This window comes from Manacus vitellinus, unplaced genomic scaffold, assembly GCF_001715985.3.
Source record: "Manacus vitellinus isolate BGI_N305 unplaced genomic scaffold, ASM171598v3 scaffold_3_pilon, whole genome shotgun sequence".
Classification (NCBI taxonomy): Eukaryota; Metazoa; Chordata; class Aves; order Passeriformes; family Pipridae; genus Manacus; species Manacus vitellinus.
The window spans coordinates 11,805,358-11,831,874 of record NW_021940535.1 but is presented as its reverse complement, the minus strand read 5'-3'; the positions used below and the strand labels follow the sequence as shown (position 1 = coordinate 11,831,874).

The window sequence follows — 26,517 nt, the reverse complement described above, 5'->3', positions numbered from 1 at the left end:
AGCAGAATACCTAAACAGCTGCAGTCTTCTCCAAGGACAAGAACTCTCAAAGTCTTTTGAATTCTTCTGTGAGGCTAAAGGTTTTTCTTCCCTCTATGAGAACTTTGAAAGATCTGGTAATTACCGTGTTTTGTTGAAGATTTTGTATTTTTAATATATTGCTTCTTTTCCACTTTGAGATATTAGTTGGTTACCTAAACACTTAGAGACTTCTGTTATGTTCATGCAAGCAGCACAAGGACAACTTTCCCCTACTAACAGCTGTCTTTTTGAGAGCCCATCTTGATCAATATGCATCAAAACAAAATCCGCGAATGGTTTGCTTTCCTCAAACCATCCAATATGTAAGCATGTCCTATCTGTAAATGACTGGCATTCATAGCTGATCATCTTTTGCTTCTTCGGTTCTTCCATTTCTCTTTACAAATTCTGGGGTGTCTTAATGTGCTTGTTTGAGCATCTCACAAGGAAAATGTAGAAAATCCCCAGATATGAAAGTTAAGGTTTTTGAAATCTGTAGATTTACTGTTAGATTTCCAAAACCGAGTATAGACATTTAAGTAAACAGTGCTCAGTCTTAGAGGTGCTAGGTATTTATACTTTCTGTGGTTGTCAGTGAAGCAGGTGAACTTTCGAGATGCCTGAAAAGCAGACTACTTTAATTAATTATTTTAACCATGGATTTGAGGACCCAATGTTAAGTATAAGCATCAATACAAAAGACAGTAGTAAAAGAACACTCAATTGCCTGCTGTTATCTGGACTCCCCATCAAAATCAGTCCTGTGGATCCAAAAATAGAAGCATTATTTTTAAAACTTTCTAAAATGGCTCAGACCAATGTTGTGGTTCAGAACGAATGAAGTCCAATATTTTCCTTATTCTTCCCAGTATTTTTGTTGTTACTTTTATTGAATATTTGTGAGGTCCTTCCTTCTTTCATACTACCTTATTCTTCTTAGCACATGAATAATTTCATGACTTTGTAAAGACCTAGAGATGAATTAAATTTGAGATGAAAGGAAAAGAGATTAATAGTGAAAATGAAAAGGCTTTCTCCTTCTGTGACTTAAAAAAAGTGACTGAAATACTACAAATTCACTGTCAGTGCTTTTCTGAGAAGTATTTATGATCATAGATGTTTATAAGCCAACACATTTTTGTAAAAATCACTATGTGTTTAAGGGATAGTTTTATGCAAGTAAGGAACATATCCTTAATGACTCATCTTCAGGTTTTTTTTTTAGAACAGTGCCACAATATTTTAGTATAATTTATTAAAAATTTAATATGCTGTTAGCTCTGAAGTTGTAAATGAAGCATGTAGGAGGAAAGGGATTACTACTGTACAGCTTCTGAAACAGGGAATAATTATAGTCCTTCCAGAATAAGAAGGGGGTGGAAAAATACTGTGTAATAAGTTCTATATAGGTTTTCCTTTCAGTGACAGACTGATTCAGTTTTAAAAATTGCATATTTCTAAGCTCCTGCTGGATGTTTGCAACCAACCACGTGACTGGTCTGTGGAGAGAAGGAATGGTTATAGTCTTAGAGGGCTCATCCATGGTTCCAGATGGCTGTAGCTCTGAGAGTTTGCAATAGAATCGCTCCTGCATTGTCTAAGAGAGCAGCCTTGAGGTGATATATTTTCAAAAGGACACTGAGAAATTTGGAATTATTTTGTTATTTTGCTGGCTCCAGCTCTGTAAATTGGGGGGGGATGGGTTTATTGTACCTACTATTCCTAGCTGAAATTGGGAATTTTTTTTTAAGTCTGTGTGCTGTTTTTAAAGACTGTGTCTATCCCAGGGAGCTTGGAGACAACCTGGCCAAAGACAAGAGAGGAAAATAAAAAGCTGGAGAAATGACCTGGCTTGTCAGAAAAGGCTCTGAAAAGGAAATATGTCTTCCCTGGCTCCTACATGAATGTCTTATTCACACTGGATCAGTGTTGCTTGTGCACCTCATCCTGATCCTTAGAAGTTGATGGGGATCTATCAGGCTTCAATTCTCTTGAGTGCTAAGGAGCACTTCAAGGATAAGAAGTTCATATATATATCCTTTACAGCTTCCATCTATTTTACTTTATATCTAAAACAGTTCAATTTGGATTCTCTATGCACTAAAAATTGACACTTATTTTGGTTTGGAACCCCCTTTTTTTTTATTTTCATTAGGTAAAGGATGAATAATGTCTTATGCTTTTACAAATGCCGTAAGGATTTTGAAAATTTCTTATAACCAGTTATAATGTCATGAATAACTTTGTTCCAGTGAGAAAAAAAATCCAATCCTTTTAATTTGTCCTTCATAATTACTTATGACAGTGCCTCAAAGGAGCCAAGCTTGCTGGCTTTTGACCAGATATAAGTCATAACTGCACTTTAAAGTGTAGATCTCTGAAGAGGCTGAACTTTAGTCTTCTTTAGAAAACATCTTTTAACCTGTGAATATCTATTGCTGGCTAGTTAAAACCAAACTCCTGAAGTGCCTTAAAGTGGTTAACCTCAGTATGTCAAACACAGACAGACAAGTGATTTCTCTGAAACATGGTTTCCATATGAGGTCTGTGTGAACCCTAGGATAATGTTTTCTCAGCAGCTGAATTTTTTTCCTGAACTGCACTAAGCAACTTCAGAAGAAAAAGCTTTTACAGAGCAATATTATTTTTAAAGTTCAGTAGAATTAATAGACATTCTGCCAAACAAATCCCCTCTATGTGAAGCATAGGGGTGCTTTTTAACTTCAGATCCTTCCCTTATTTTGATAGGGTGGCAGGAAGATTATTAGGCAAACTGATGCTCCTTTTCTCTTTGACTATGAACCAGAGTATCCACAAACTGGCAGACACAACCAATGCTGCCAATCTGTGCAGCTGTCCTCATATCTATTTGCTCATCATATAGGAGGCTGAGAATCTTACACTTCCCAGCCAGTAATGGGTTGTTCTGCTACTACAGCTCAATTAGCACATTTTTCCTAATTATTTAATACTTGTACTATGACTTGAAAACATAACTAACTACAGATGTCAATTGTTGGTGTATGACACGGACTATCCCATTCATTTTTTTATCATTATGCAGCAACGTGAAGGAAATGTTGGCCAAAAGAAGAAATGAGAAGGGAAACAAAGCAATGGTTGGTGCCTTTGCACTGACAGAGGAAAGTCTCATCAAATAATCCATAGTTTCAGTGTTGGTAATATTTTACCAGCAGCAAATCTTTCTTTAATTGGAAGGAAGACTGGGAAGATTGTAAAGCCCCTTGAATGAAATGCTGAGCAACAAGGCAGCTGGGGAGACCTTATTTTGGCCTTTCAGTGCTTAAAAGGGGGCTTAGAAAGGTAAGAACAAACTTTTTAGTAGAGCCAGTTGTGATAGGACAATGAGTAGTGGTTTTAATCTCAAAGCAGGTAGGTTCGGGTTAGATTTAAGGAATATGTTCCTCACAATGAGGGTGTTAAATCACCAGCACAGGTTGCCCAGGGAGGTGATAGATGCCCTATCCCAGGGAACATTCAAGGTCAGGTTGGACAGCAACCTCATCTAATTGAAGATGTCCCTGACCACTGCAAGGCAATTGGACGAGATGACCTTTATAGGTCCTTTCAGTGCAAACTATTCTGTGATTCCTATGACCTTACCATGCAAATCTGAAGCTCTGTGTACCACTTTGCACTCTTAAGTCCTGAATTCCTGACACACTCAACATTTCCACTGAAGTAATAAGAAATCAAAAGATAGCCTACACTGTTAGAAGACAGATGTAGCAGGTTTGTATTGGCTGATAATAATAATATAGCAATAGAAAACTTAAGCGAAAAAAAGATAAGTAAAAAAGGTAGGATTTTTCCCTCCATTGGTTCATATAGAAACATACCAACCCATAACAATTATGGTTAATGAGGGGAGAGGAAGGAAGGCTTAAAATTTTCAGCAAGCAGTAGTACCTTGGGTAAGGCATTTTACTGGAGGGGACCGGGGTTGGGAGCTGGCGCTGTTTCTGGATCTGCATTTCCGAGGCTCAATTTCTCTTGGAGCAGCCACATCAACGTCCCTACAAACGTCCCTTGCCTACGAGATAAATCCTAACTCAGCAGTGGGGTCTTTTCCAGCCAGGTTCAAACCTGTAAGAGTTGCCCCGACAGCACACGAGCCCCGGTGTAAATGAGTGGTAAAACACCATCAGAATGTCAAACTGCTCGTAGCAAAGGGACCGTGCGGCAGCCACCTGTGATTTCACTGTGACGCCGTATTCCTGCCAACAGCTGCTGCTGTGCATTTAACCTTCCCAGCCCGGCCCTCCTAAATCCCGGGTTTCCCCTCTCGGTGCAATCACTGCTAATTCCTCCACCTCACCCCACCCACCCCAGCCAGCCCCGGTAAGACCCTGCCCCCCGTGCCCTGACAGCCTCCCCGCTGCCGCAGCCGCGGCTCCTCATTTACATTCGCCGCCTCTCCCGCTGCCGCCGCCCGCTCCGCGCCCCCGCGGCGGGGCCCCGCCGCCTCCCCCGCCCTGCCGCAGACAGGGACCCTTCCGGGGAGGCCGGGCCGGCGGGAGCCCCGCCCGCGCCGCCGGGGGAGCAGCGAGGAGCGGCGGTGAGTGCCCGCAGGCAGCAGCAGCAGCGCCGCTCGCTCCGCAGCGCGGCGGAGGGCAGGGCAGAGCGGGGCAGCGGTAAGCGGCGGCAGCGGCCGCATCCTGCTTCCCGGGGCTCAGCCGCCGGGGCGGGGGCTGCGGGGCTCGGCTCGCGCGGCACAAAACCCGGAGGGAATGGGTGGGAGAGGGGGGAGGGATGGGGCTCCGCTTGCGAGACGCGTTTGCTTGGGTTTTCTCCTTGCTCTTATTTTATGAGATACGATCCGGAGTGGCAGCTGCCTGGTGGTTTGCGCTGGTAGTTTGAGGAGCGTTGCGTTGTAACTGTCCTTCTGCAGCATAGTGGGCTCGGTTGTAATGTGAATAAGCAGTTTCAGGGGCAGGCACGTAGTGAAAATCGCGTGTGGGTTATTTCCACTCTTTTCGAATGGGTGGGAGCTGCGGGGAGAGGTGACATTAGTATCTATCACCGCATAAAAAGCATCATATCGCTGGCAGAAGGCAGGATTTTTATGGTTTTGCTTTTGAAGCAGGAACTACAAGGTGCTTGTCACGACCAGCTTTGCCGAGATGTGTATTGGTAATGTACAGCCAAAGGCACGAGACTGCTCCATATCATAATGAACTGGGAGCCTGTGGCTGGCATGTTGTGTTTAAAGTAGAACACTGCATGTTAGACAGTATCCTTTTTTTAAACATGTCTTGAAGCGTAACCACTGAAGAAGCCTGTTGTAGTACTGTGATAGGCAGTACCTTTTATCTAGGCAGTTTACAAGAGATAGCCTTCATAGATTTCTCTCAAATAGTAGGAGGGGCCAGATGACTGTTTCGGGAAAATATTTTAAAGCACAGATTGAATAGATGGGTTGTAACAGAGATGAAACAACTATGGATAAGTAATTAAGGATTGAACTTACTTAAACGGGAAAAATTGGAAAGGAAACTGAACTATGCTATGAATAAATGGCCATGCTTATGCAGCAGAACTACAAAATATACACTGTATCAGAGAAATTCACCTCTCAACTGCAGAAAGCAGTCAGGCATTCAAGGTCTGTGGAGGGAGTCCTTTATATGGAGAGGCTGCTGTGGAAAAAGCTGCTAATTAAAGCAAGTAGGATCAGTTCCTCTTTATCCTATTGACAATTTAATGTTTAAAAATGACCCCTTGACTGCCTCGGGAGGTAAATCAGCAATGGGAATGTGCTTCTGATGAATGAGGGTGTCATTTTACAGATGGCCTTTTCTTTTGGGGGGGCAGGAGAGGGGAAGGTGTTCAAATTAGTAGATTAAGGAATACAATTCAAAAGAAACATTTTTTTTTAAAGCTATCATTTTCTCCTAATGCTTTGCAGCACTGCCTCTGGAAGGCAGATGCAACTGTTAAAATCTATATTAAGTTCTAACTCTTACATTTGCAGAGTGATTTTTTTAACCAAATAAATTGCAGGTATAGTTAACAGTGTAGTAATAGTCGCACTACCTGTATCTGAAGATATTCTGGTGACTTAAAAACTCCATTATTAGACCAAAATCTACACATGCAAGCAATTGGCTATTACCTACTGTGCTGTTGTCCCAGAGTGACCTATTCCCCTCCAGTTTCTGTGTCTGGCTTACTGTAAATCATAATCATAAAGTAATCTTTGATGCAGATGCAGTGAAATTATTATGCTAAATTTCTTACCAGCTATTCTGATTGTGGTGGACCATGCTAATCAACTGTGTGAACACCAGGTATGCCTTTAAAAAAAATAATTGTTGCTTTGAGGATTTGAAAACTGCAGAAACACCTTTAATCCTATTAGAACTGATGGAATTTGCTCTACTCTTGTAAACTGATGTTCTCTAGACTAATGCCAGGTATGGAATAGTTTGAACTTTAGTCTTTCTGCTGGAGAGATTAAAGAAAGAGGGAAGGCAATTACAAGTGTTACAATGGTAGAGATGCAGTTATGGGATTGTGCCCAGGATCTGCAGTTACAGCAGCATAATGCAGAATAAAATAAAACTCAAGCTTATTATTGACAAAGTCTTTTATTTCTGCTAATAAAACTGGTGTGCCAATATAATGCTGAAATATCTGCAATAATGTGCATATATTAAAGATATTTTATGTATTGACACTGCCTTTAAAATTTTGAAAACACTGGGCAGCCTTTCCTCTCCTGGCAACAGGAGGCAATATTCCTAAGTGCTTTTGCTGAAGCATCTGCTCTGGTGCTGTCTTCCATTGGAGATTTGGCCTTAACAGATAAGATGAATCAGCACAGATTACATTTCTTCAAAGCCTGAAGCTCCCCATATCAAGAGTTCAGCTAAGCTGAATCCCTCAGTGGCCATGCAACAGACTTAAGTTGCATCAACAACACCCAACCAACTCATGCTCCAGTCTAGCTCATTGGATTATAAGTAGACCAGAGGTTTTGGCCATGCTGTAAATTGGTTTAATCAACTACCAAGTAAATAGAGACAATTAATATACACATAAATTCTAGTGTATGTATTTGCAAATTATTTATTTTTGTCAGAGTTAGTGGATCTATGTAAAAACTTTCCCTGAATTGTTTCATGACATCCTTGTTTGTGTAAAATATGAGCTGGTACTCCTGGCTCTATTAACTAAATAACTAAATAAATTAATAACCAACAAATGGTTTTTTAATGGATAGTTACTAAGTTTTTGCATCCAAACCTCAGCTAGAGGAGGAGAAGCACAACTGAAGACAATATGATCTGTCTACAACAGATCTCCTTTGAGTGATAGAGCACAATTTTATGACTGTGGTGCTGAAGACGTTAAAGTTAAAATCAATAGAAAATTAAAATGAACCAAAAACTATCACGTTATTATCTGAAGTATTCCAGGGAAATCACTAGACAACGCAATTACTGTGGGGTAACTGCAGATTACTCATTTGGAGGCACATGCTGGCTACAGTAAACATACAAAATAGGAAGAATCAAAGTCTCTGTTAATTTTCTAACTTAATATCTGCAAAAAGAAAACTTCTTGTCTGACTGAAGACTGAGTTATTCTTCAAAAGAAACAAGAGTGAGCCCAGGTTGTAATTTTGGACCTACTTTGTAGTTGGTTGTAAATAAAGCTTCTCAAACTGAGTTTGAGATACTAGAACTCAGAATGTTGATGTTTGAGGCGTTCCAAATGGATCATTAATGATCAGAATGTGTTAACTGTTGCAATAAGGAGCAATGGGTGTAGGAAAGTGTGACCCATCTGTTGCTCCTGACTGATGGAGGAAATGGATTATGCAGAACACTTAGCCACCTCTTTGAGCAAGAATGTGATGCATCTGTGCTTGTTGCTGGATAATCCTTGCCACTGATGACGATATATGTAATTCATAGGTAAAGCATTCACTGTGACCTTTGCTGGTAGCATCCCCTGAAAGAAGGGTATGAGCTGGCACAATTGCCAGCTTTCCTTTGTAAAGCTCTCTGGAGCACTGGGTAAGGGTCTGACTTGTTCTTTATTATGGCGATGAATGCTCCATGCTCTCACATCATTCTTTCTGCATCAGAAAGCAGGTTTTATCCAGTGTTCTAGGAGGCTGAGGAAAAGATTTGCTAACTAAAATTGCCTTGGCAGTCACCATTTGGGAGCGTGATATAAAGGGCAAGACATAATGTAATGCCACAAGTGGGCAATGCATTAAATGCTGAAAGTAGAAGTACTGATCTTTCTGCAAGCAGCAGTGACCACTGGAGCTTTTCTTCTAAGAAGAAAGGATCTTTATGATTCTTACAGTAAGGATCATCACTACCATCTAAGTGAATTTTCAAAGTAATTTTTTTGTCAGTCCATTCCATCCATGAAGCATGGAGACTTCAATTGAAATTCTTGTACCACTGTTCAGGGTAAGGTTTTTAACTTAGCCAAGTCAGTAACATACTATAGTCAACTTGTTTAAAAAAAAAAGTTAATTAGGGAACAGGGCTTTGTGTACAGGCTCATAAAATGGCTGAAGTTGCAGGGACCTCTGGAGGTTGTGTGGTTCAACCCTCTGCACAAAGCACCTAGAGCAGGTTGCACAGGACTGCGTGCAGCTGAGTTTTGAAATATCTCCAGTCTCCAGGGTTGGAGTCTCCACTGCCTCTTTGGATCACCTTTAGCTGTGTTGGACCAATCTCACGGTGAGAGTTTTCTTCTGTTTAAATGGAATTGCTTTTATTTTTGTTTGTGCCTGTTTCGTCTTGTTCTTTCAGTGAGCCCCTGAGAAGAGCCTGGCTTCACCTTCTTTACTGTCCCTTCTTTGTCACATGGGCATGCTTCTTGTCTATGGTCAACTTGTCCACTGAGGGCCCCAGGTCTTTTTCTGCAAAGCTGTTTTGCCACCTGTTGGCCTCCAGCCTCTACTGGTACAAAAGGAGAGGGAGGGCTAAAGAAAGATGAGAAGAAGAGAAGATGACAAAGGGAAAAGGGTAGGAGATGTGGTGAGGGGTAGGTGGGTGGGAGTGCGCAGAGGAATGCAGGCATCTGGAGACATCATGCTGGTTGCAACAGGCTGGTTTACCTCAGCCTCATTACACTGCTATTGAGGGAAGACCACATATCAATCCACAAGTGCTCCTGTGCCTGGTAGTTTCGGCAGGATTTAATGCATCCTGTAAACAGTGACATTAATACGAATCAAAAAGGGAATGTGAGTTTCTTCTCTGAGATATATATGCTTCCAGGGCAGCAAGGACGTTTTCAACCGTCTTTGCAACAGCATAAGTTCTGGCAGTTTTGGTATGATTTAGTAAAAGGTTTGCCTGGGCAGCTCACTCTGCCTTATTAAGTGCTGTCTATTAAGTCAGACTTTTCCAGGAAGGACTTTTAAGTAAAGCATCACAATGCATTAAAGGAACAAGCATAGTTTTATGACAAGACAGTAGTACAATATGTTAGTTGTGGAAGACAAGGGGGAATCTGTGGTGAAAGAAGCCTTCTGTGGTCGCTTAAAGGATCACGTGGCATTCCTATTGTAATCCAGTGGTAATTCTCTAGAACAGATGATGCAGGACTACATTTAGAAGTCCTTTATGATGGTCCTAAAATGAGATAAGATTAATTCCAGTGTTCCATAACACACATATGCATGTACATTTGAGAATATAACTCCTTATGTTTGGAAATCACACAGGTGTATTGGGAATCTTTCATAGTTGAGAAGTAGTTGCAGCTATATCCTTATCATTGGTCCATCTCCACATCCACTGTAAATAGGTCACTCAAAGTCAATGGAACAGTACCTGTCTACCCGCTGTACTTTTGTTTTCTCTACATAAAATACAGTTTTCCTTTTGAAAGACTTCAGAGCTATGATCCATGTGATCCGTGCTAAGATGTTAAAGCCATGGTTTATAGCATATTGTGCAACTTCAGATTACAGAGGTAGAGGTAGAATACTCTCTGTATACAAGCACACACTGAAAAACTAAGATAAGCTTTTCACACGGTAAGATTTTAGAAGGTAGAGCTAAGTGGAGCTGAAAGCAATGCAACCACTTTTAAATATTGATAATGTTCCTTTACTTGGTTTTAGCATTTTATACCAATGTAGATTAACAGTGTAACTGATCGGGACAGTAACTAATCATGATGTTATCTCTCTAACAACTCCCCTTGCTTCAGTTTCTGAGTAAATGGTTAAAGGTGTATCATGTAATCAGACACTTGAAGGCACTCAAGCAGTTTGGTTAGTTAATCTGTACTTTTTGTAGTTCATATAATGTCATCATTATGTGGGAAAGCACTGTGAGATAATGAGAATATTATATACAAAGGAATAGAACTAGTATACATCCAAAGTGTGAATACAAACTAGTATTGTAGCATTCTATTTATAGTGGTGGATTCAAGGGGATCTCCATTTCTGTTTCTATTAGCATTTGAGCAGAGACTCTGCACCATGAAGGTAATTAATCTCAGTAATCAACCAGGAAAAAAACCCCAGTTTTAGATGTCTTTTCACTCTTCATCTTGCTTACTGCTGTTGGCTAATTCCTCATTGTTATTTGATGTAGACTGCCTTGTATCCATCCCTGCAGTCACATAAATGATATGAGTGCATACAGAGAGTCCTGATTCCATAGGAATTTTGCACAACCCAAGCATGGTATTGCAATTGTAATATACAGTGTTATCGCCATGCAAACTACTTCCCTGTGCCAGTCTCTGCATGTTCCACTATCTGGAAGGAGGAGAGTTAGTCCTAATTAGAGAGGTCCAAAACCATGGATTGAATAAAAATATAGCCTGGAAATGTTCAGATTACCTGCATAGTGTGGCATTGTCAATATTGTTTCCTAGCAGTTTGTGTTGTGGTGCTTAATTTGGAAGAGTGTATGTTGTATTTTTTCCCATGTTAAACCATGACTCTCATTTTATCCAGTACTTCTGAATGACAAATCTTTTACTTTGCATAAATCAAGTCCTGACACTTGTTGGAAGTAAAAGAGGAGCCTGCATAATGTTGGGTTTTATTTGGAGATTGAGTCAAGGACTGCAGGTTAATTGTGCATGACCTTTCACATCAGAGATATGTCTGCATGGAGGAGGAGGCACAGGTCCCTTGAAACATCTCCTGGGATCAAGGCTTTTTCTAGCTCCATGGGGCGTTTCAGGTTTAAATAGCAATTAAATCAGATGTAGCCAGTGTGCCATCAGTGTGTGACATGCCAGCTCTGCCGTGCGGTGTCTTTGTGTCCATCCTTCATGGCAAGGATTTACACCAGGATGTAAGCCTACAAGTGGTTAATGTAGTGTAAAGTGTTATCACTGTTGATTTTCAGGCATTCCGGCTGAAGCGAGTTAATTTTCAATTTTCCATGGTAAAAAAAGAGAGGCAGGGAGCAGCCTACACAAGATGTTTGTACTACAAACTGCATATACACAAAGCTATATTAACCTTTGAAATACTCGTAAACAATTTCTGTGGAGAGCAGGGGCAACTTTTAAGCAGCAGGAGCCCAAATGTGGAAAGCAGCATATGTGCATCCCATTTTCTGTGCCGTGGTGCTGGAGCCAGTGCTGTCGGGTGAAGTCTCATAATGAAGCAGTTGTTTGAGCAGTTGAGTTCAGCTCAGCAAAGCAGCTCTTGAACTAATGTGGACTGCCTGTCTGCCAGTAAACAGATAATTACACACCATTGTTTAATGGAACTTTCATGAAAACTGAAATATGTTTTTGTAAAATCCACCATGAAAATGTGTTCTGCTTGTGGACCTTGCCTATAGAGTTCAGGGTATTGGGGGTGGGGAGGGGTATCTGTCATGTACAGAGGTAATGCTCTATCTGCTGTACAGTCTGCAGTGGGGAGTCAAACATACCCTGAGACTGGCTCAGTTGGTTAGAGCATCATGCTAATAATTCCAAGGTCGTGGATTTGATCCCTGGATGTCTGTTCACTTAAGAGTTGGACTCGACCCTAGTGGGTCCCTTCCGACTCAGAACATTCTGTGATATATAAGTGACTCCCTCATAGCTTCCACAGAGGAAAACTCTTTTGCTTAAGCAGAGGACCTGTTGTTTGGTTTTCAGAGGTCCTTTTGATTTGGATGACCAAATTTAGATACCTGGAAGGCACTGCAGCTATAGATACACTTGAGGAATCTCACTGTGCTTCCTGGAATAGTTCTAAAAAGAATAAGAATTTCTCTGACTGACTTTTCTTACTGTCCCACTAATTTACTCTGGTCCTGAAAACCTTTTAACAGTGACCAAAGTCACTTTTTTGGAAGGTTTTTTTCTTTTATGTTACCTTAATTGCTGAACATAAATCTTGGCCACTCTGTCAACCTCTAGTTTCTCAGATTTGTAGCATTCCTATTCCTGAACTAGGATTTAAATTTAGTTTAGTCTCTTGCCACAAGAATCAACCTTTAACAGATAAATTGACAAAGAAATTGACAATTAAGAGATGCAAGTTATGCCATGCTTTTTTGTTAAGTGTTTGAATTTCACGAAATAGGAGCATGTTGTCAAATATATAAGATATACACACGTGGAATGTGATAGTCTGAAAAGTCTACAAAGAGATTCTAAAGAGTCTTCTACTTATACTCCCAAAAATCAATAATCTGCAGAAACAATGTGGTCTGTAATCCATTACACTGAAAGCTCTGGAGAGCAATAGGAGCCACATGGAACAGAGCCATATGTATTTAAATTGAATGCCTTATAAAATTAGATGAATAAATGTCTTGGAATAACACACACACTTTTGTAAATATACAGGTTGCACCAGCTGGTACGTTAAAAATAAGAAAACAAGAAGCTGGAAGAGTTGCTATTACCAGGAAGATCTGAACCAATGGACTGTATGGATATAGATATGTTTGAAGGCATCTGCTCTTCCCGTTACAAGGTAAGGCACAAAAGGATTTCTCTGCTGGTTTGCTTCTCTTCAGTGCAGTGCAGCTCTCTTTTGTGGCACTGCCCAAGTTGGTGATGGAGGTGTTCTCCAAAGCTTGTTCAGTCTAACTGTGGCCAGTTATTAATTACAGTGTATAAATGGATGATATGCACACCTCAAAAGGCCTCAAATTTCAAAAGCAAATGATAAATGTGGATCCTCGGAGCCTGTAAAATTCAACATTTTGTTAAGTGAAGTATCTGTTTAGATAGCTCTACAGGTTGTCTATTTTTAGTATGTGCTAATAGAAGACCTTCCAACTCACCTAAGATGTCTTTTTTTTTTTTTAATATGCTTGTTAATTGCCGTACATTGAAGTAGACTTGAAACCTGTACTTAATGTGACAGCTAGTCACGAGAAAAAGTCTCTAAACTGGATATCAGAAATTATCTCTAACTGGAGATGCAAGTTATGCCATTTTCTTTGTACAGTTTTAGTGTTCTTTCACTTTCAGGATTGTTATATGGTTTGTTTACACAATATGCTGCATTTTCCATTTTTTTTCCTGTCAATCAAAATAATTACTTTTTAGTTTAAGCTGTAAGATGGTGGAGATCTTAATACATTTTCTGGGCATCTTTTACCTGATGGCTGGATATAGTGTCACTTGTTCTGAATGTTTCTTTTACTGAGTTGTTTTCAGGGAAGGTACAAAACAGATTTTCAAGAAGTTACTTGAAACTGTAGAAATACTTGAGAAATACATGAACTAGTTTTAAAGTAAAATTTCTCATTTTCAAGATGATGTAGTTCTACATGTCTGGGAAATGGCTATGTGGGACTTCTTTGTATTTTAATAATTCTGATCAACACAAGTTTGCTACAGAGCAAATGCAAAACCATACCAGCTCTATGTTACCCAGAGGCTCAAATCAGGCAGCTGTGCAGTTGCAAAAAGAGGCTGTTACAACTGGAACTTAACTGGTGTCTGCTTTAACCCAGAGAGGCTAAAGAGAGGACTTCCAGCTGAAGTCAGCATGACACTTCATTCCTCCATTTTCACCAGTCAGTGAAAATGATAAGGAAACAATCTTGTACAAGTGCACTACCGTTGCTTCTATTCTGAATGGAAATGCTGACCACCAGTGTTATCAGTCTGCCATTTTCACAAGCATGAGACAACCACTCTTATTCTTCTTTTGTGGAAGAAATAAAATGAAGAGATCCTAAGCTGGGGAATGTAACAGACCATGGCACTGCAGAAATAGAAAGGACTCCCTGGTATGCTGAAATAGCAGGAATGAAATGTGTGAAGTATTCAGAAAATACAAAGATAAGCAATAGCAAATACAAGTTACAAGGAAAAACATGTTCAAACCCTTGAGTACTTGGAACATTCCAGTAATTTTCCATAATTGTTGTTATGAAGGAATGTACATAGAATCTGTATTGCCACCAGTTATGGCCAGCTTCCATAAGTGTAAGTACCTGCCTGGTCTGTGCTTTCTTGTTTGAACACCTTTATGAAAGGTGTTTGCTGGGGGGAGGGGAATGCCAGCTTTGGTTCTGCATATGTGAGATCACAATACCTTTTCCTGTTGCCATCTTGCCTGCTTTAATCACATCCTTCTCTGAATTGGAGCTTCTGAGTTTGTGCTTCTTGGCCCGGCAGGGAGCCCAGCCTTGGACCAGGGCCTCTGGCTGTTGCGTGGCAAGTAATCCTTCCAAATAGGATTTGCATTCTTGCAGCAGCCATTCTGGGGATAGAGAATGAATACATGGAGGCAAATTCTGCCTACACAGACATAGCTCAAGCCCAGCCATTCAGAACACAAGTTGATGACAGACAGAGTTGCACAAAAATTGAGTACTTTCTGAAAAGAACTAGTACTAGTGGCTAAGAAAAATGTTCAGGGTCAGAGTGTTCTGCAGTGTCTTAGTTAACTGGATTTATAGGCACTGCTTCACAGCAGAAATGTTGTTAGAGCCCCAGAGTTGCTTTGTTAGTTTTCATTTGCCAAAGGCTGTTGTCCCTGCGGAGTTGCTGTGTGGAAATTTGAGCTTGCAACCCAGCTACTTCTGTGTATGGTCTTGGTCTTCATTTAAAACTTCATTGCTCTTTCAGTGTTGTGCTGTCTCTGCTTTAAAGCACCTGAGATGGTCTACTATAGTGACTCTTGTATTTGGGATGGTAGCCTGAGACTGCAGGGTAGCATAAATAACTGGAGGTAATAGTGGCTTAAATCAAAGCCAGACTCTGAATCACTGAGCTTTTATATTGCGTTTTATTTATGGGTATGATTCTTGATAGCTTTCTGGGTGTGTTTACCTTTTTGTGGCTGAGAAATGATTGAAACACCAAACAAAGCTTAGGAAGTGAAGGAACAAGCTACCTTCTGGTTTATACCCAACACAGTTATTCTGATATTAACAGAAGCTACGTGAGTTTCAGTTAATATTTTTCAGCAATCTGAGTTTTAAATGAAAGCCTTAAGAAGAAACACCTGAAGACCTCTGGGAAATCATGGATTAGAAAAGTTCAAAACTGAATAAAAATTTCCTTCAACTTATCCAAATGTTTTGTAGCTCATGTTTAGTTGTATGTGGGGTTTTTGGTTTTTTGGTTTTTGTTTGATTTTTTTTTTTTCTTTTTTATGCTTTCACTGCAGAACATAGGGATGTGGTTTTTTGTTTTTTTCCTGTATTGAAGCACTGGTAATTTATAATTGAAACATTTATTTTCAAGCTGAAATCAAAATGAGTTGATTTTGCTAGAAGTTCACAGTTCAGTGGAAGATTTCCTTATAGTTAAGTAAATAAATTTATTTTGCTTATGACTTAGTCCTGTCTTTCTCATATCTGGTGCATTATTCACTTTTCTAGTAGTGCTAAGGGACCCCAAGCCTTGATGAGGCCTCAGTTGTGCGATGTACTGTGCTGGGTCCCCACATAAATTGCAAATGCATCCTTCTGCAAAGAACATATGATCAAAGAGGCAAAAAAGATTAGACGGGTATGACCCAGTGGCACAGGGACAGTGAGACATTTTTCATCAGCATGGGTAAGCAGCAGCTTCAAGAACCTGCAGGCAGCCATTTACATACACAACTCTACAGCCTTGAGGTGACTGTGTGCTAAGGTGGTGGAGAATCAAAGCATTTCATCCATGCAAGTGGGGAAGGATCTGAAGAATTGCCCATCCCATCACTATAGTACTCCTTCTACACTGTTTTGATTTGAATAAGAGCAGTTTGATTTAAATCCACTTGGAAGTGGGAGCAGCTTCTTGGCAGTGGGGGGAAGCCTTTTCCTTTTGGAAGTGAATGTGACGCACAGCTCGCCTGTCCTGCTGTGTAATTTGTCCTGACATTTGCTGGCACAGTAAGTTCTTACTAACTGCAGTGACACTTGCCCTGTGTGACATAATTCGGAAGACTTTTTTATAATACTTCCACTTGAACTGAAAGCAGCCAAACTGTCTTTTCTAATTTCAGCTCTCTTGATCCCTTGTCCCCGATGATAAGTTCTGCTTTGCAGTGTTTCCCAGCAGTGCCTGAGACAGAGCTAGCAATCCAAGGTTTTTCCCCTGTTGCTACTCAAGAGCATGCTAGAAGTCATTGATCCTTTATGAGCTAAATCCTGAAGGAGTTAGCTTCAGAAGTTAGCCCTCCTAAAGCAGACATTAAGATATAGAAGTAACAACAGAGCCACCTAGTAATAAGATGTTTGTTCTTGTCTCTATTTATTGCTACTAACATTGGATGCTAGTCACAGAAGATTATATTCAAAACCCATCAAAAGGAAAAGGTTATGAAGCAAGATCAGAGTCTAAACAATCAAAAAGAATGCATTTCTTCTAGTTTTGATGTGGGAATTATTACAACTTTATTTTTAATTTGTTTCTGCAAGGAGAGTATTCAGTATTCGTCAGTAAAGAATACCTAAACACTTGTTGCTACTTAGTCATCTATTCAAGCAGCATGTGAGATGTGGCAATTATTTCTTGATGACTAGATGAAAAATACAGTTGTTTTGATAACATTTCATTCACATTGATGCCACTGAATGTGCATAATTCACTCCACTTGATGATTTGGCCCTTACAAATTTGATTACTAACAGAAAACAATGACATATCTTTTGGGGTGGTAGGAGACTACCATGTATAGAGGGGGTGAAAAGTTCTGTGGGTGCAGTTAAATGCTGTCAAGTGTGGTAGGGAATTCACCAGTAAGTGGAGGAAGTTTGGGAGTATGACCTCTTGTTCAATATCCAGTATGAAAGTAAATTGGTATACTGTGTAAAATTAGAGTGGGAAATCTGATAAAAGGATAAACTTGCTATGATACTCATCTAAGAGGGTCCATCAGTACTGGCAAAAAGAAAGAAGCAGGAGCCTGGTCATGCAGGATGTGTAGTGCTTCCTCTGGTTTCTCATCAAACATAGAAATGAAAACTGGGATACTTTTAGGTGTCTACTTGTTTATCCTCAGGGTCATCACAACCCATAAGGAGCCTTAGTTTTGAGGACAACCTCCTGTCAGCTATGTGGGGTGGGGAAATGCCCTTATCCCACCGCCTCCCCCCTCCCCCCCATACAGATGGCCACTGAGATTAGCCCAGGATCACGCAAAGCAGAGATCTAAATTCCACTTCTAAAACTAAGCACCAGACCTGGCTATTCACTCAATGCTCTTACATCCGTGGGCTGATCTTTCTGCAGAATGAGTGGGCCTATCCTCAGTTAGAATAAGGATCAGTCTGTTAAATTTCAGCTGTGCATTTCTAGGTCATATTTAAAGTGAGTAAAAAGGTCACACTTGAGTTCAACTATTTGCTCTTCAGGAAGAGAACCAAAAATAGTAAATGGAATACAGAGAACTACAGAAATTCAAGGGAGACTCAGTTTTGGAATTCAGCTTCTTACAAGAAGGAGGCCAAACTGAACTTTTAAACTAATCTGTCTGCAAAGGTGAGGTTGCAGCTGAGACAGCATCATTTTGTTGTGCTAAAGAGGTCCCTGTAAATGAAGATCCTCATACAGGAAGTTAAGTCAGTACAGAAAATGTATACAATATGAATGGTGTACTTGTTTTTGTATCTGTGGTATTAATTACATGTTAAATTACTAAAAGTGGATTTTTAAAGCTCTACTGGTGATATAACCTTTTTTGTTTCTGGTTTTGTTGGGGTCTTTTTGTTTTTTTGGGTTTTTTTCTACTTACATGCATGTGCTAATTGCTTAGATTTAGTTAGTTGTAAAACTGCTTAAGAGCCAGCCTTTGTAAAAGCAAATGCAAAGTAACATTCTTTTAAAAAAACTGTCATTCGGCATTTAGCACCCCAAGAGCAGTGCTAAGAAGTCAAAGGAGTGCCTGCAAGTAGGAAGGCAGAAGCACATCAAGTGAAGTTTCACAAGTGAAAGCCAGCATCCTCTTTTGCACGTACTGGGGATGTTTAAAACTGTGAAGATCCAGGGGACTACTGAGTTGTTGAATCTAAGTGCTTAGAAAGTGGAGAAAGATTTTGACTTTTAAATGTTCTGTAAAAGCCTATTTTCATGCATTTCAGTGTAGGATTCAAACTTATTGTTGGCTTCTTTCTGAATGTGTATAGGCGTGGGAAACTGATACATATGATAGACTATAGGACTAGTCAGAAGAAGGAACTGTTGTGTTTTTTTCTAGAAAGTGAGACAAGATCTGAACATGGCCTTACCCACAGGATCTGGTTGGGGTTTTTTTGCATGGCTTTAACTAATTTCCTAATTCATCCACCTTAAACCTTTCCTTTGGTTAAATGGAGTAGTAGTTTCTTTTGACTTTGGGAATGAAATGCGGGAGGGAGGGAATACATGTGCAGTTGCTGAAGATCCAGATTGTTAAAAATGCTGACTACTGCTACTATATGACTTTGGTCTAGTTTGAACAACATAATCAGCAGGCAGCATTGTCTAAGCATTCTAGTGAACTGCCAAACAAGTATTTAATATACTAAATCCTCTTTTGTGTTGTTTTTTGTATGCATCAGTGTCATAACTCTTGTTCTCTTTTATAGCTATTCAGAGAAAAGATTGGTGCTTTTCTGAAAGCTGTATTCTTTGTCCTAGTTCTTTTTCTGAATACTCTGAAGAATAGTACTTCTTGCTCATTTAGCTGCATCATCTGCTGGCTTTCCATGCTCAACTTAGTCAAATCTTGGAGGTAGGATATATTGTCTGTAAACTTCAGGTAGTTCAGCAGTTCTGCCTTTTATGCTGAATCTCTTTTTTCCCCCACAATTCTCCAGAAGAACTTTCAAAGTTAAGAATGACTTCAGAGTCACCTTGATCTATTCTTCTTTCTGATTTGGTCTCTTAGCTGCTCTTGTGATAAAGATAACTGTTCACCAAAAATGGTGAAATGTAAAATCTTATTCTCAGAGTTTTTCTTTAAATTGAAGGGTGTTTTACCTTTCACAATAGATATTTTAATTTGCAATTGTTGCTTTCCCTTTTGAGATGCCTTCTTCATGTCTTTGAGAAGAATCTCTCAACATGATGTTGTCTTAGTCAGACATTGTTTACTTTATTTCCTGACTCTACCATAAAACCTAATAGCTTTCAGAATGGAAGTAGTCAGGTACCAAGTGGCAGGAACCCTCACACTATTATTCTGCACTTTTTTTGGCAATTTAATAATACTGTATTCTTCAGTTTTCTGTTTCTTAGTAGTAATTGACATCTTTCTTCATCCTTAATGAAGGTAGGACCTTGATATTCCCCTTTTGGAGAGTGTGACATCTTCCATTCTTCCCCTTAGGCTCTTGAAATTCTTCCTTCATCTTATTGCACCTTTCCAGGTTAATTTTAGTTGTCTGCTTACGGGTGATCAGTCTTGTTATCCAGCTTTACACTAAGTGGGATCTTCTTTGTGTTTCCCTCCTGGGACTGTCTCATCCTTGAACTTTTGCTCTGTGGAAAAGTAGAAATATTCTGCTTCTCAGCCACACCAAAAAATCAAACACATTTTCATGCTAGTAGGTAGCTTTTGTTTGTCTTATCTAATTTCATATCAAATAGATTTACATGGTGTCTCAACCTGCAAGGAAATCATGCTAGCATGCCTATAATCTTGTGCTAAACTTATCAGGCATCATCCCTCTCTCTTGCAGCATCAATTATGTGTATATATATGAAAATCATGCTTTGTGCTCTTCACACAATCGTGTATAACTTTCCAATGAATTTCCATTGGGTATCTCCTAAGAGTTTCCAGTCTTGTTCCATGCAGATTCTTTGCTAATTTAAAGTGTCGGCTCCCATGATTCAAGTTGAAGGACACCTGACTTTTGGACTTGGAGGACTGAAGGAAATTCAGAACTTGTTAAAGAAATTTTGGCAAGAAATAGGGGTGGTAATTTTCAATAACTCATACAACAATAGGTTAAGAAATCCTAACGCCTGATTTCTCTCTAAGTGATACCAGATATTTTAAAGTAACCTCAGAAATAAAAGACCAAAATAGAGGAGTGATATACTGCACATATGGTAGATCAGAGCAAAGCAGTCCTAATGAAATAGCCCTTCTTTCTCCCTTCACATAAGCAGCTGCTGAGAAAGAAGTGTTGTGATTTTCTCCTGCACAAGTAGAAAAAGCACAGGAAGGTGATGTGATGAAACCTGTAAGGGACATGCTCCTTAAAAAATTCCCGTATGAAGACTCTCTATGCTGATCAGAAAAACTGTCCAGGTATAGAAGAAGCCATGATGCCTATTTTCCTGAAGATCTTTCCCCTCAAAACTGCAAAAAATAAGGTGTGCCTCTGTTTCAGTGGAGCAAAGAGAAATGTGGGAAAATGTGTTTTAAACAAAGATAATTTCTATATAAATTTGTGTTTGTATCAAAGATCCATTGTAATTCTTCATAGTGAAAGGAATAACTGCAGATGAGGAGAATGGTTCTGCTGCTTCTGTCAAGTTTCCTGTGTAGCAAACTAGTAAATGAACAAATTTAAAAAGCTTTTAGAATCTTAAAAAACCTAAACACAGATTGTTGCTCAGTGTAATTATTGGAAGGGCTAGACAGCTAGGCTTCACTGATTTAAGGCTACTATTAGAACCTATCTCCATATATATAAAATACAAAAATCTTAGACAAAATGGTGTATTTACCATGGAATGTGTGGTGTTGCAGCCCAGAGATATGTTTGGGAAATGTTTTGAGATTTGTAGATGAAAATTGTTATATAGGAAATATGCAAACTATTAGAATTTGAAAGGGGTAAAGGTTTATATCTACCATTGAATAATTGGCTACTTCCCAAAATATGTGTTTAGTTTTCAAGAACCATAGTGTACAGAGTTAGAATTAGGTTTGGATACTAGGCTGCCAGCAGTGACTTTATCTTACATTTTAGGTATCTGCAACTAATAGTACAAAACTAGTCTAGCACTCAGTCTGATAGCACAGCCGTTGAGGGTTGGTGCCGAGGCGGGAGCTTGGGAGAGAGAGCTGGGGAAGGTGTTGAGGGGGTGGGAAGATTTTCACGCTCTGCACAAGTAACATAAGCTCTGTGTTCAATCTAATATCCTGAAATCTGACATGGATAGCTATCCTCGGGGGATATTCATAGGCTAGTTGTAAGTTTTTATGTGAGGAGAGAATTCACTGAAACATTGCAGGATGGTAGCTGTGAAAATTTTTCCATAGACTTTTTTCAATGCTTTTTATCTCCAGTTTAACCTCGTGTTGTGCTGAATTGCCTTCATTTTCCCTGTCTCATATGAAATACATTAGTTGGTTGTGACAAATACTCAGATCTATTGCAACAATGGGATCATTCGCTGTTTTTCTTCAAAATTCCACTATTAGTGCTCTGCAGCTGTGGCATGCTACCTTGAGGTGATGTAGTGACCTAGTCTCAGGCTTTCAAAGTGTTTTGTGTGCATTAATTCAACTTCTCAATACCCTTCTGAGGCACTATCTGACTTGTGTGAGGCAGCGCTCTTCGAGTAGTTATACTGTAATTAGTACAGCTGTTTATGAGTGGAAGTCTGGTGCTGGGTAAAATCATGGAAGCTAGCCCTGTCAGATGTCATATATCCTCCTCCCAAGTTCTTAATACTATGATAACAGGAATGCCAGAAGTAGAAATCATGGGTCTCAGCTCCTGGGAGAGTGATTTCATCGCTGGGCAGGGTTTCCTTCCTTAGGACCTTCTGTGTATTTGCCTTAACCCACCTTCTTTCTACCTTAGTTGCAGAGAAACAGTCTGGCACTAAATCAAATTTTAAGTGAAGGGTAGTTCCAATTATACATCTCTTCCATAGGGCATTGGCACTGTCTTTCTTCTTAAGTTAGATATACAAGGAATCAGACTGAACTACTTGCTGTGTAATTGACAGTGCATGAAAATTGACAACATTCAGGCAACTTTTTTGAATAGAATGCCCTTACTGATGTGCAAGCCAATTTAGTTCTGTTGGTTTAGTTTGTTGAAAAGCAACCAAAACATAACCACCATTTTTTGTTTCTCTCATATCCCTGTGTCACAACCCCCAATTTAAAAGCTAAGATTCTCATTCTTTAGAGAGGCTCCACCTTAATATTATTTGTATTATCATGTGAAGTATAATAATTTTTGCATTATAACTGCTGCAAAACTTGCAAAATGTGATCACCAAAGGACTGCTAAAGCTGATTTCTTATCGCTGGAGCTTACCATCTGTAGCTGACAGCTGGATATACATGTAACTTGATAAAGGTCAGAAGTAATCCACCGCTTCGCATTCTGGCACTGCAGACCCTTTCTAAATACAGTAACTAGCTGCAGAGGTAGGTTCTGTTCAGATCTCCATCATACAGTGTGATGAGAAAAGTAGCTAATGAAAGCTTAGTTTTTTTTTGTTTTGAGAGGGCTTGCCTTCTGATTTGCTGCAACATCGCCATCATCCAAAGTAACATGCTGATTACTCCAAAATAACACGCTGACCACAAATATTGTTCAGTAACAGAAAAATTAACTGATACAATACTGCTGTGTGGGTAGGGGCAAGAACTGTCACAGAGATACAGGATCTATGCGTGTTTGTTCATTGGTTTTTGGGACCTGTCCTATAGCTGAATTTATTTGCCCTGTTTGCTTCCGTATTTTGAAGCGTGGTTTATTTATTTTTAAGTTGCCATTTGTTTGGGGCTTTGTTTGTGTTTTTTTTTGTTTGTGGTTTTTGTTTGTTTGTTTGTTTTTGGATTTTTTGTCTTTGACTGGTGTTGGAGGTATCACCTCAAGGGAATCTGCAGGGGCATTTTCTCCTATTTATGCAGCATTTTCTACTGGAAGGATAATCTGGTCCCTACTTAGTATGAGGCAATCTTCAGTAATTTGTTTCTCTGTCTTGGCTGCAGAAGACAGACTACATCACATATATTTTTGAAAAAGCATGAGAGATCTCTAAGTGAAATTAAAAGTAAACTTTCTATTGACTTAATGGTTGAAATTGTGTTCGGTGTTTTTGTGCAGTTGTTTTCAATGATTTGGACAGGACTGATCACTGGAGAATGACAAAGATTTAATAGAAAGAAAATAGGGTTAATTAGAAACTGTGGGGTCTTGCAGTGACCTTGGAGATCACTGAAGTAGGCATGACTTGTTGGACATGATACTGCTTTCTTGTCTCCAAAACAGTGGTAACCCAAAGTGTGGACAAGGTTGTTGTAAAATGCACTTATCCAGAAGGTGTCATTCATCAAGATAAAGCAGCTTTTTTTGTTTTTGTTTTGGAACTATTTAAATAAACATGAATCAGATAATTCCTCTTCTATTTACTCATGAGTTAATGTGAGAGATTCTGGTCCTGTGCTATTAATGATCATATTTTTACTTGCAATGTTTCTGTGCAGTGTCTTTAGTTGGAATGCTTCTCTCAGAGGTTATATTATTTTTATTTTGCCCAAAGTCAGAATTTCTTCTGTTGTTTTTGCAGTACAACAGAATTGTTATGCTTCCATGTTTTTATAGTCTTCTGAAAAACTCTGTCCTTTGATTTCAGCATCACTTCTGTGTATTTAAAAGGCTGATGCAATATAGTCTCTTTCAGATCAGAAAAATCAGTTAACACTCCAGCATGTTCAGGATGAATGATAAGTACCAGTTCGTCCTCTCCACAGCTTTTATGTCTACTCCTTTGCCTTCATGGGAAGGAAAAATTCAACTATTAATATTTTTATTCTCCTTTATTCAGTGAAGATACAATTCAAAATGTAATAGCTAACTGCAGAGTGCCATAGACATGTGATAAGATAATAAATTACCTTAAAAACCAGACAACTTTCTGTTACTTATTCTTGATTCAGGACCATGTAATTTCACAGCTATGTACTTAAGCCAGTGTCCTTTCAGATACTCTCTCACATTTATTGTAGTAGGTCGGTTTTGGCCAGTTCACTATTTGGTATGAACAGAAGTACTAGAATCAGGTTTCAAAATAACTTATCTGTTCTGATCTGTGCAATGAAATACCAGTAGTTTCAGAGCTTTTTTTTTAATTAATATTTACAGTGTATTTATACTGTCTTTCAAGTCATATAATTCAACAGCAGATGATGAAAAAGATGATAGATAACTTGACTCATTGCCATGCCAAAGCAGGATTGTTCCTGGTGTCATATTTTCCATTGCATTGCCTATTACCCTTTTTGGTAACTTCAAGGACAGATTGCCCATAATTTCTTCCTTCTCTCTTGGTAAGGTTCAGGTTCCTACATGAGTTTCAGTAAGAGGCTCATTCTTTATTTCAGGAAGCAGTTCATCAACGTAGAATGACATTGGCTGAGTTGATCAAGATGAACCTATGTATTTCGTGTAATAATGGAGCAGTTTATAAACCTTAATGGCTGAGCAGTGAAATTGGAAAAGAAAGAATATGACCCCTTGACTTTTAAGGGCCAGAAAAGGTAGAGGTGTTTCTGCTTGAAGGTCAGTCGTGTAACCATGCAACTGCCTCTTGCTGCAGGAGAGCACAACCAGCCAAGTGGGTAAGTGTACACCTACACCACATGCCATTTAAACTAACAGAGCTTATAAAAGGAAAAGATGCACTTTGCTGGAAGACTTCTGCCTCAAGTCAGCACAACTTCCTAACTCAAGTTCTCACTCTTTATCCCTTTTATAGCTACACAGAGTCTTTTCAGGTGGTTTATTAAGTGATCGTTTTAAGGGCTTGGCAGTAAACACTGGGCTTTTTCTTCCAATCTCCTGGGAAAACTCAGTGGTAGGTAGGTTGTCAGCCAGGAAAAATTGGGGATTCAGTCCCTTTTTAGAGAAGTGGCAGTGTTCTGTAACCAGAATTACTAACCTTCTCATAAGCTGGAGAGAGAGGCTGATCTGTAGTATGAGTCTTTTCCCATTTTATAATTCTTAATCTACATGAAAGAATTGGCAGTCCAGCCTACTCATATAAAGTCATCTTAACCCAGGTAAAACTTTCTATTTCTCCTCTCTTCTTTTCTGCAGTCTACCAGACTTACTCCTCAAGTAAACCTTTAATTGTATTTAAAGGATTACTTTTATAAAGTTTCCTTTACATTCTCAAAATTACTCTCGATTTCTTCCACAAATAATTTCTAGCATGTGTTTCAAGTGAGCTCTTTCTTCAAGTGGAAAGTTTTTGTACTCTCTTCTCTTATTTAATAAAGGAAAACATATTGAAGGAGTTATAAAACTTGAGGCTCTGTAGCTCTTATTGTCACTTAAACTGGCTGCCACAAGTGATGACTGAAGTATGTACAATCCAGCATTTATCTTGCTTGATTAGCAGATTCATCCTGAATTTTGTTCCTCCTGACCCTATAGAAGTGAAGCTGCTTGCCCATCCTTTTCAATTCTGGCAACCTAATTACCTCAGTAGAATTAAAAACAAATAAACTAAAAAAAAGGCAAATGGTTTATCCTTGGTTTTGAAACCAGATGCTAGATATTCAGTCCCATTTGTTGTCATCATTAAGGATTGTGCTGACAAAAGCACTTTATTCATGAAAAAAGAAGATGAAGGGGAAAGGGGAAGGCAAAATAAATAGGACTGAGGGATGTGTGTGTGGCTTGGTAGACTTAGCAAGTGGAGAGGGTGGGGTCAGAGTTCCCAGCTTCACATCTGATTGACTGATTTTCTTGGTTTAACTGATTTGCTCTGTGACTCAAAGTACCTTTGCTCTTCAGTATGCCCATCCATAAGAAGGTTATGTTACCTGATTTAAAAAGGGTTCTGCAGATTATTTGTAAAATGCTTTGGGAAACTTGAATGAAAAGATTTCTATGTAGATAGGTACAGATGTAGAAATAAATGTAGACATGCATCTGAGCCTAGTGCTGTTTCAGAGCACAGCATTACTGCCACCATGGAAAGGATGAAATCCCCTGGGAACTGTTAAGTAATTCCTCAAGTATTTTCATACATTTACTATATGTTACTTTGGCTTGGCAACAAATGTGGGGTCATATGCAGCTTAGTACATGGAAAGAGGGAGAAGTGTGGGGAGAAATGATCATTTGTTGAGGTTTTTTAATTCCTTTTGTGCTCTTGCCC

The 26,517-nt window shown here is 39.3% G+C and overlaps 1 protein-coding gene across 3 annotated transcripts in view; it reads left to right on the top strand.

The window, feature by feature from the left end:
* The first annotated feature begins 4,632 nt into the window (after positions 1–4,632).
* The window catches only part of TMEM108 (transmembrane protein 108), a 163,382-nt gene continuing 141,497 nt past the window's right edge, over positions 4,633–26,517 (top strand). For 2 of the 3 annotated variants that reach the window (XM_018075869.3, XM_018075867.3), the window contains exons 1-2: positions 4,633–4,676; positions 12,838–12,967. The gene's annotated coding sequence lies outside the window, so the exon portion shown is untranslated. Of the gene's footprint in view, positions 4,677–8,712; positions 8,751–12,837; positions 12,968–26,517 lie in introns of those variants that run through there. The other variant, XM_018075868.3, reaches the window with a different exon arrangement.